The sequence below is a fragment of the Sprattus sprattus genome, assembly GCF_963457725.1.
Source record: "Sprattus sprattus genome assembly, chromosome: 17".
Lineage (NCBI taxonomy): Eukaryota > Metazoa > Chordata > Actinopteri > Clupeiformes > Clupeidae > Sprattus > Sprattus sprattus.
In genome coordinates this window covers 5,133,939-5,143,938 of record NC_137915.1, presented here as the reverse complement: position 1 = coordinate 5,143,938, position 10,000 = coordinate 5,133,939, and positions in this window count along the sequence as shown.

Genomic DNA, 10,000 nt, shown 5'->3' with positions numbered 1-10,000 from the left:
GCATTTCAGTGATGGTGTCTCAGGCAAACCTGTCTGTTAAATCCATGTGTGCACTGGCTGATAAGTGATTAGCAATGTAAGCGTTACCTGGATTATCCCGGTATTAACTGTCATCCTCATCATGCTCTTTTTGAAGGAGCACAGTGGCCCACAATGATGCTGAATGCTGAATGTTCAGTGGTTAATTTCACTCAACTAACTGTGTTTGTGTATATTCGGAAAGGGAGGGGCAGAGGGGCGTTGGGGGTTCCCTACATTTCCGGTATTTGATCCCAACAAACACACACACACACACACACACACACACACACACACACACACACACACACACACACACACACACACACACACACACACACACACAACATACAAAGAAATGCTGTCACAAGCATCTCACTACATTGCCTACTGTAGATGCCAGATTTGTATTTACATGAAAGACTTGTGATGCTTTGAATTTGAGTCTCTGACAATTTGCACGCCCATCTGTAAACACAGTTGGTGTTCTGTCACTGCCTTCACATCTCATGAGGACCTCCTCTCATGCCACATCCCAGATGTGTTATTGCCTGCTGATAATGATAGCATGGACCATGGCACCAGTTACTATGGGGAGCACAGTTTTATCCTTGGCTGTCAATACTCTAATAATCAGTTGACCTTCAGCTGGCCATTGTGTCCTTCAAATCTCATACTAGCTGTTTGTTACACCCAGCATGTGGAGAGGTCAATCACAACGAACCACCAGTGGTCCTGGAGTTGTATTCAGATCAGTGTACAGTACTTTCAAAACTAGCCTTACCGGAAGAAAAACTGAAAATGTAGGGACACCCCATTGCTAGAATGTAATCACAATCACTCACTCACAGTTAAACACAATACCTTATGTACACCTTAGTGGTTGTGTGGTGTGTGTGTGTGTGTGTGTGTGTGTGTGTGTGTGTGTGTGTGTGTGTGTGTGTGTGTGTGTGTGTGTGTGTGTGTGTGTGTGTGTGTGTGTGTGTGTGTGTGTGTGATTAGGTCCAGTCACCCCCTCTGAGGCGGCTCCATGAGGATGCTGATTACTCTGATCCAGAGGCTGCTGTGTGGGCTACAGTCCTCCTGCATCACGGCCACTCCACTCTGAACAGCATAATTGTGTTAAACACCATCACTCTGCCACTCTGGATCACAGCACACACACCACAGAGCTGGGCACACACAGCACACACAGCACAGAGCTGGGCACACACAGCACACACAGCACAGATCTGGGCTGGGCTCGCGCAACTTTCCTCCACATGTTTGGAGACAGCGGCAGCGACTGCTGGTAAGGGTCTCGCTTCGCTAATCAAACACCATTAGCTGTTCTTCATCGGTCATCATTACAATCCCCACCCGCCCCTCCTCCCTGTGTGTGTGTGTGTGTGTGTGTGTGGAACACCATCATCATCATCATCATCGCCTCCATTGTCATTAACAACAACATCATCAACACCATCATCACGGTTGTCAGTATTTCTGTCGGACGCTGTTTGAAACGCACGCCTTGTGGTTACTTCCGTTTGTGATACGTACTGTGGTGTGTGTGTGTGCTGAATGGGTCTAGAGTAATTCAATCATTTGTCTTTTCTGTACACTGTAAACAAACAAATAACCCGTTCGTAATTGAGACAGATTCAGAGGCGGTTTTTCTTAGTGCTACTCAATATGAGTGACATTACCGCCATTTATCATCATGAGTGCGAAAGAAAGACTCTTCAGAAAAGACTCACACACTGAAAAGAGAGGATGTGTCTTTCTCTGTTTGTTTGTTTGTTTGTTTGTTTGTTTGTTTGTTTGTTTTGTCCTTAACATTATGGTGTGAAATGTTAAATAATGTCAGTATAAAGTCAGTAAAGTCAATAATGGCTTTTCGTCACAATCTCACTCATGACCCAAGTAGAAACATTTAAATCAAATGTCAAATGTCTATCAGTGTAAATCCAAATGTGTATGTAAATGATGGTACTTTAATCACCATAGAATAAGCTGACCTAAAGAGGTTAATCATTGTAATTGAAAATCAGTGCTATTGGCCACTGAGTTAACAAAGTGTTTAATAAGAATGGGTGTTTATGAGACTCAAGGTGGGGAATAAAAAATGCATCTCTGTCTGTGTAGAGGTGGACACCAAGTTGCCTGAGATACTGACTACAGGCAGAGGCTCACTGAGTTACGGCTGTCTTGAAGACTGCAACTAGCTGTATAGCCTTTTAATCAAACTATGTAATACATAAATAACAGATATTACTGTATAACCTTTTAATCAAACAATGAACACATACAGTATTGGCAAGAATTTTGAGAGGTACGTTTTGTGTGGTTATTGTAGTGAGAGGCTGATGTTCTTGCACTATTAGGTTGCTTGTAGATTTGACATGCAGAACACAAGGGTTGCTCCGCGTTGGTTCCGTTACGTGAGGCTGCATGGGATTGGTCCATTTCAGTGGCAGCCACTGGAGCATCAAATAGTCTGAGGAACAATGCTGAGAGTCATTTAACCTTTGACCCCACTCCTCTTCACATGCAAGGGGACCACGGGGACAAAGAGGGGGATGTGTGGTATGATGATGATGTGAGTGTGTTCATGAAAACATATGATGAAGTTTGTACTTCATGGACATTTGTGTATATGTGTGTGTGTGTGTTTGTGTATGTGTGTGTTTGTGTATATGTATGTGTGTAAGTGGGTTGGTGGTTGGGGGAGGTTAGGGTGACTACTGTTACCTGCTCTCTCTCGCTTTCTCTCTCTCTCTCTCTCTCTCTCTCTCTCTCTCTCTCTCTCTCTCTCTCTCTCTCTCTCTCTCTCTCTCTTTTTCTTCCGGTCACTCTTTCTCACTATCTTCACATATTATTATGTAATTATTAGGCATTTTATTTTAAAGACTGGGGGAAGAAATCCTTCTGGCTATTGACATTTTCAAAAATTCACAATGTTGAATTGTAAATACAATTGAATATGTGACTTCAGGACACTGCACGATGAAACAGAGCGGAAAGAATGGCAGAGAAAAATTTAAATCAGGTGAATTGCATTTTGTTAAAGGTCAGGGTGGAAATATGCTCCTTGCGCTCTGGACATATGCCTTAAGACTCCTCACATGACTAAGACAAACTGAGAGATTTATGCAGGCATGTGTTGCTTTAATTACAGTGCACCAATCATGTTTCAGACGTGTCTACTGTACATGGCGGCCCTGTTGACGGCTCGTTTGGCTCTGCTGAGGAGCTGCTCCCCAGTCTATAGCCTCTAATGGGTGGATTGGAGGGCCGAATCTGTTTAATTGCCTGGAACAGGATCTGGGTTACCTGTCAGAGAATTAAGCTTATTTACTGTTCGCTTAAAGTGCCTGCCATAAACGTTGCCACACTCAGAGTGGACACTGATGTGCGGAGGTGAAGTATTCAGAAGCGGGAGTATGGCCTCTGTGGATGAATTGGTTCCCAGGGTCTGGTTAGTGCCTTTTATTAACTTTGTGTTAGAGAATGTGTTATACGTATTACTTGACATTTTATAAATGTCATTAGATGTTGTCATTTTTTTATGTTGTAGTTAGTCTGGCTCGATAGTGAGGATATTTGAAGGGTTTTGGTTATAACATTATGATCAAAGACAGAGAGAGAGAGAGAGAGAGGTTCCGGCTCTGCGTTCTAAATGATTGTCTTTATGATCAACGACAGACAACCAGACCAGATACTAAATCACAAAATGACTTGGTGTGTGTGTGTGTGTGTGCTCGGGCATGTGTGTGTATGTGTGTGTGTGTGTGTGTGTGTGTGTGTGTGTGAACTGGAGGAAAGCCCGCACTAATCTATGGTAGCCACAGTCAGTAGTGCCACGCCCACGGTGCCATTTGTAATCCACTGGAGCAGGAAATGAGTTGCTCTGCCGGCCGTAACCCAATCTGGCCACGCTCAGCCAAGGAGGGGCCACTTACGACATGCGCTGGGAGACAATATGAATGGGAGAATATTCTAGAAGTCAAACAGTAGCTATAGTGTGAGGTGGAGGTGTCACAGATGACACATGATGTGCGTTGACATTATGACAAATACACAGCGATTGGCTTCTTCGGGGAGCTATTGATCAGATGCCACCACACCGCAGTGCTGTGATTGATTATCCAGTGTTGTAAGGGTTGAGCTATCAGTTCCACCCTCATCTCTAAGTGCCGTTGTGACATTAGCTTGATGCTGGCAGGGTTTCTTGACTTGCTAAGTGGGGCGAATAAGAGTGAAACGAGAGATGGGAAGCTGTGCCCTCGTTGGTTCTTCAACCGAGGGAATGTGCGAGTGTTGTGGAAACTGAACACTGTGGAAAGAGAGAGGATAGGAAGAGGAGCGTGCAGTGGGTTTAGAAGAGTGTGTGTGTGTGTGTGTGTGTGTGTGTGGGGGGGGGTGTAAGTCAGTGTGTCAGTTTGGTGCGGGAGGAGGAGGTTTAAGACACTAATGAACAACACAGGATCTTCAATATGGCACAGGTGAAACAGAGAAGGAGCCATGAATATTTCATCTCACCGAAGATGGACACAGACACAATACTGTCGAGTTGGGGCTAACAGTCTGACAGAGAGAGATGGACAGAGAGAGAGAGAGAGAGAGGGAGGGAGATGGATGGGGGGAGACAGAAAGAGAGCGAGAGGCACTGGTCTGTATTGTTTACCTCCCAGGAACTGCCAGCTGTGAAACTCCTGTCATACTGACTGACATTCCACGTGGCTCAAACCCCAGCAACTGGACACCCCTCTCAAACATATCGCAGTAATCAATCGGATGATATGGAGGCAGGCCGAGTGTGACGCTCTGGACGTCCTGGCAGGATGGAGTAGAGGTGGAGGAGGATGTTGTTTTAGCTCATTAGCTACGCCACTGTTTCTGTGCGAGGGTGAGAGGTAAGGATAGAGCCAGAGAGACAACACTGCTCTCTTTCCACCATGGTCAAGTTAATTAATGATTATAGACATGGTTGGCTGAGAATCTGGATCTCACGTATTTCTTCTGTGCATTTGTGTCCACGACATGCCATGAACTTAAAGATCTCAGCACTTGACAACCCCCTAGGAAATGCTGAGTGATCCCGTGCTTTGCTTTTGTGTTGTTTGATCAGTTTGACTTTCAAGTTTTAATAATGAGCAACATCATTGGGGAGGAAAAGGCAGTCCTCTTCAAAGGCACAGTAATAAAGACCTGATGTTTCTCAGATTGAAATACAATGATGGTGTGGAGACGAGCGATGGGAACACTAGATGTCCCCCCAAGATTGATCCATGCCTGTGATCTTCGCTCTAGTAAGCAGACAGAAGGCAACGAACACAGGGTCATCTGTTGCAGGACTACAGCTATGTAGAGTGCAGCCATAGCTCCAGGTTGCCTCTTACAGTGAGGCAAGGAAATAACAGCACATCAGCCAAAAAAGAAAAGATGTCACATCTGTCTTCTTGTTCACTTTCCTCTCAAGATTCTCTGGCAGAACCTCATCTCGTAAATTCACAACCACAACAAACGGAGAACATATGTGTTCACAAGTTTCATTTAAAATCCCCCTTTGTCTGTTTTAATTGAATCCTTTCTGTCTTTTCCCTGTTTTGTTGTCTTGTTTTGTGTCCGCTGTCAGCTCACATCAGGCTAATGTTACAGCTATGATCATTAAACTAATGATCACGGCCATGTCACTGCAGCTTATGCAATATTGTGTTACATTTTGTCAATTAATAATACATAGGTGAAGTTCATCCGACTCACAGGGCTGGAATGCTCATTTGGCTGTGCCCGTCTCTTGGGGATATGACTGATTGATACTTGACCATGTAGATCTTATCCAAGCAAAGAAAGTAAGTACAGATGTAAGATGTCAGATTTTTTTTCTCTCTCCTGCTTTCACAATGTTAGATAATTTGCTGTCAAGGTTCGACACGGTTCTTTCTGAACTACCCTTTTGAGTGTCTCCTGCGTGGTCTGGCAACAGCAGTGTGAAAGAGCTTTTTTTTTCTGCCTACTTCCAATTCCAATTGAGTGTGGAGAGAGGATGAGTACAGCAGACATTTCCTTCAGATGTGTCAGGGGTGATGTTTCTCTGTATATATACAGTATATATATTGTGTATATATATATATATATATACACAATACTCAAATGCACTTGTGTATATATATATATATTGTTTGTGTGTGTGTGTGTGTGAGAAAGAGAGACAGAGAGAGAGAGAGAGAGAGAGAGTGTGTGTGTGTATGTGTTTGTGAGACACAGAAACTCTGTTTGGCTGCTTTGCAAGCTTTGGGGCGTGGTTAAAAGGGACAGGTAGTTTGAATGTGTGTGGCTGTGTGTGCATAAGTGTGTGTGTTTGGGTGTTTCTGCTTGTGTGTGTCTGCGTCTGTGTGCACGCACGTGTTTGCAAAATGTCTATGTCTTCGCCTGCCTGCAAGTGTTCATTCGTTTGTCACTGAAACTCATCTCAGTTGTAAGTCTCCGATCATCAGACACACCATCTGTGGTGAAGGTCAGTGAACCCTCTTCTTACTCAAGGCATAACCTTTGACATAGCTGACTTACTCACCCATTCCTTATAGTAAAAGTAGTCTTTAGACATATACAGAAAATAGTTACTGGCATGAAAACGTTTTTTATTTTTTCGGTTATGTTCTCGATTAGAGCACGTGAAAGCATGTCTTGGGCTTATTAACAGCAATATCAAAAGGCTAATTATTAAACACAAACATGTTGTGCTCTGAGGAGCATGAATCTATCGCACCTGGGTATGAGAGAGTGTCTGTGTGTTTAAAAATAATAATGTTTTAACTTATTTCATGGCTACCCGCCGAGGGGAACTTCTCTCTGTGCGTGTGTCCCCCTCTCATACCACCACACAAAGGTTAAACTGAAACTTTAACCCACTTACCGACACCACAGTTTATCCCTGCTCCCTTTACCACCTCCTTGCCTGCTGGGTCTCTGGTTTCCCTGAAGGCCTTGGGTTGCCAGCGCAGAGAGCAGAGTGTTCCAGCACGGTAGACACTAAGTAGTAATGTTTCTGCGATGGCACTGGGACACAAAGTGATTTGAGCATTTCAGGAACTTATAAGTTATATATTTTAAGATGGACTTCAATAATAAGATGATGCCCTTTGAATGATGTTAGCACATGAAATAGTAGGAGATGTTTCTAGCTATGGGGATCTCTCTGGAGTCTAAAGGAATGGGGTCAAACCTCAGTCCATGAGAAAAAACATGACACTGAAATTCTCTATCATAGTTCTAGTGTCTCCTTTGCAACGGTTATGGCTGCAACTAGACAAAATACAACTTTCAAATGTTCAGCATGATCAGATGTCAGTATCAGCATGCACTCCAATGTTCGTGTCCCATACTATGTGTATATCAGAAATATCACTTGCTCTGTAGCTGTAATGGGTGTGATCATTCCCATTAACTTAATCTATTACTAAAATGATGATTACAAGGATAACGTTCAAAGTAATTTTATTTTCAGTAGGTACACAAGCTACTGTATGACGAGTGGCATTTGCAGTAATATTAATGCTCTGTATAAATGCATCTCGGTAAAGAACCCAGTATGAAATAACAACCACTTGTGGTAAAACACACTCATAGAATACATGCACACACTTGCATAACACACAGGTTCCCTAAGGTCATTCTCCCATCACTGTAAATCAACAGCAGCCTAGGTCTAACCACGTGTCTTTGTCTCTCTTGTGTTACGCTCTGTTGTTACCTACAGAAGGTGTGATCCATTATTTAACAGGTCTGGGGTCTCTTAGTTCTTGTGCATTATGTGCCTCACCAGCTCAATTACTAACTGTTTTGTGTGTCTGTATGGACAACTAATCACTCAGCAGGAGGTAATCTGAGATGATGTTAAGAATAATGCCCTCATAATTTGTCAAATCTGGGCTCTGGACACGTTCTTATCTTGTTACACTCATTTATTTATGACACAGTCTTGACTTTCCATCTATTCCATAACGAAACTGTAAACAGATATTTTACATAATCACACTGAAGGGATAAAGGAGGGCCAATCTATGAAACCTCATTCAGTACAGACTGACAGCTGCCCCTGAACAAAAATGTATTTGAAGTCGTTTCCATCTCATGACAAGCACAAACACATTTCACTCATTTCACATTTCACATAAACACATTTCGTGGTTACTTGCAAAGTGGTGTCCGCTTGTGACAACTGCAACATCCCCTTACAGCATGAATCCAAAGGTCTTCAGGAAACCCAAATCTCACATTGACACTGCCGTAGAAATGAAAGCCACTGCCGTAGAAATGAAAGCCACTGCAGCTGCTATGGCACTCTTCCAAACCTGAGAGGCATGTAGGTGCTCTTCCTTCTCTCTGCTGCTCAGTATTTTCGGTGGTGCTAACCAGCTTTGGTTAGTGAATGAGTGAGTGAGCATCTAAAAGGGGAAAGGCTCATGGCGCTACCCCGGCTAAGGCTAATTCCCTTTAATCCTGACATATCTGCAAGTACTTAGCATTGTTTCCTTTGCCAACCTAAGGGGAAGTGGTTCGGGTAACATGGAGATTAGTACAGACGGTTAGCGTTAGCAGCACCTGCCCCAGTGTGTGTGTGTACACTCATGTATCTCGACCAATATTCAGCACAGTAAACGCTCACATATGGATTGTATCCAACTCCAAAATGTCTGACAACTACCTGAGAAGGCGATGTAAGTGTCTTTACTGTCTAGTTAACCAGGTCATTTCTGTTGATGTAGCTTTGTGATATCCAGACATTTAAATCTGAGATATCCGTGGCCCACGAGACTGCAAATGGATGTTTTAGGGGTGCCAGAAGGTATTGTAGTCTATGACGGTAAATATTAAATGTAGTTTGGGTTGATAGAAAACTTATTAGATGTACCTTTTGTCTGTTACCGTGTTTACAAAAAGATAATGCAGTTAATCCTTGATACAGTAACTGGCTACAGTCTGTCAAGTTCAACTGGGTAGTTTACAAATAGAATGCAGTCCATGATGGATCATTCTGTGATGTAGTCGTTTACGTTTGTGTAGGTCGATATGAAATTACGTTGGTGTGATGTAGTATCCCAATGTTTGTTTTGTTCTTTGTAGTTTGTAATGGGTCTGTTTCCAACCTAGTTGACCAACAATAAACAAAGATACTAATGCTGACTTCAGCAGCCTACATAAATAGGGCCAAAATATATTTTTTTAAATGTGTTGCTTGTGTTTGGGTGCACCTGGAGCTGTATGTTTGTCCACTGAGGGAACATCTGTGTCAGAACATGTTTTCAAGTCAGCCAAAGTGACTTTTGGAAATGTTCCCTGTTCACTGAATGAATGCGAGCTTCATTGTGCTGAACAGCTGGTAGCCTAACCACATAAAAACATTTCCTCAAACAATTATCTGAAGGATATTGTATGTTACCAGATTTGCTATTAAAGCAGTTGTTCTTTTATATCTAGACAGTTCCCCCCTCCCTATAGATACACTGTTAGTTTCAGAGAGTATTGAGGTTTGGGTATTTTGAAATGGTTATGGGACAATCTCTTCTGACAGACTTTTTGTTGAAAGCTCATGAATTTAGCCATTGTTATGCACCCAAATGTAATACAGACCAAAGGTTTTTGGCAGAAGTCAGGACAGTTTAAGCATCGTTTGCCAAATAATTTCCCCACCACAACAAACAAGTTTTTCTCTTTCATGGAATTCTCCTCTCTGAATATGCAAATATGGCACTCAATTTGGCATCGTTGTTTGCGTGCATACTCATCAGGCTTTGGCACATTCTTCAAACGTGCTTACATAGAAACGGATCACGTGCTATGCATTTCATGGCAAAAACCTGAAAGAGGGACCCATTTTTTCATCCAAAGCTTTTAAATTCTCTAATGAACCCATTGAAAGTTATGTTGCTATTTCCCACCCACACAGACCGTAGACATCAGCAGGCCACATAATAAACAGCCTCCTAACCCCGTCAAA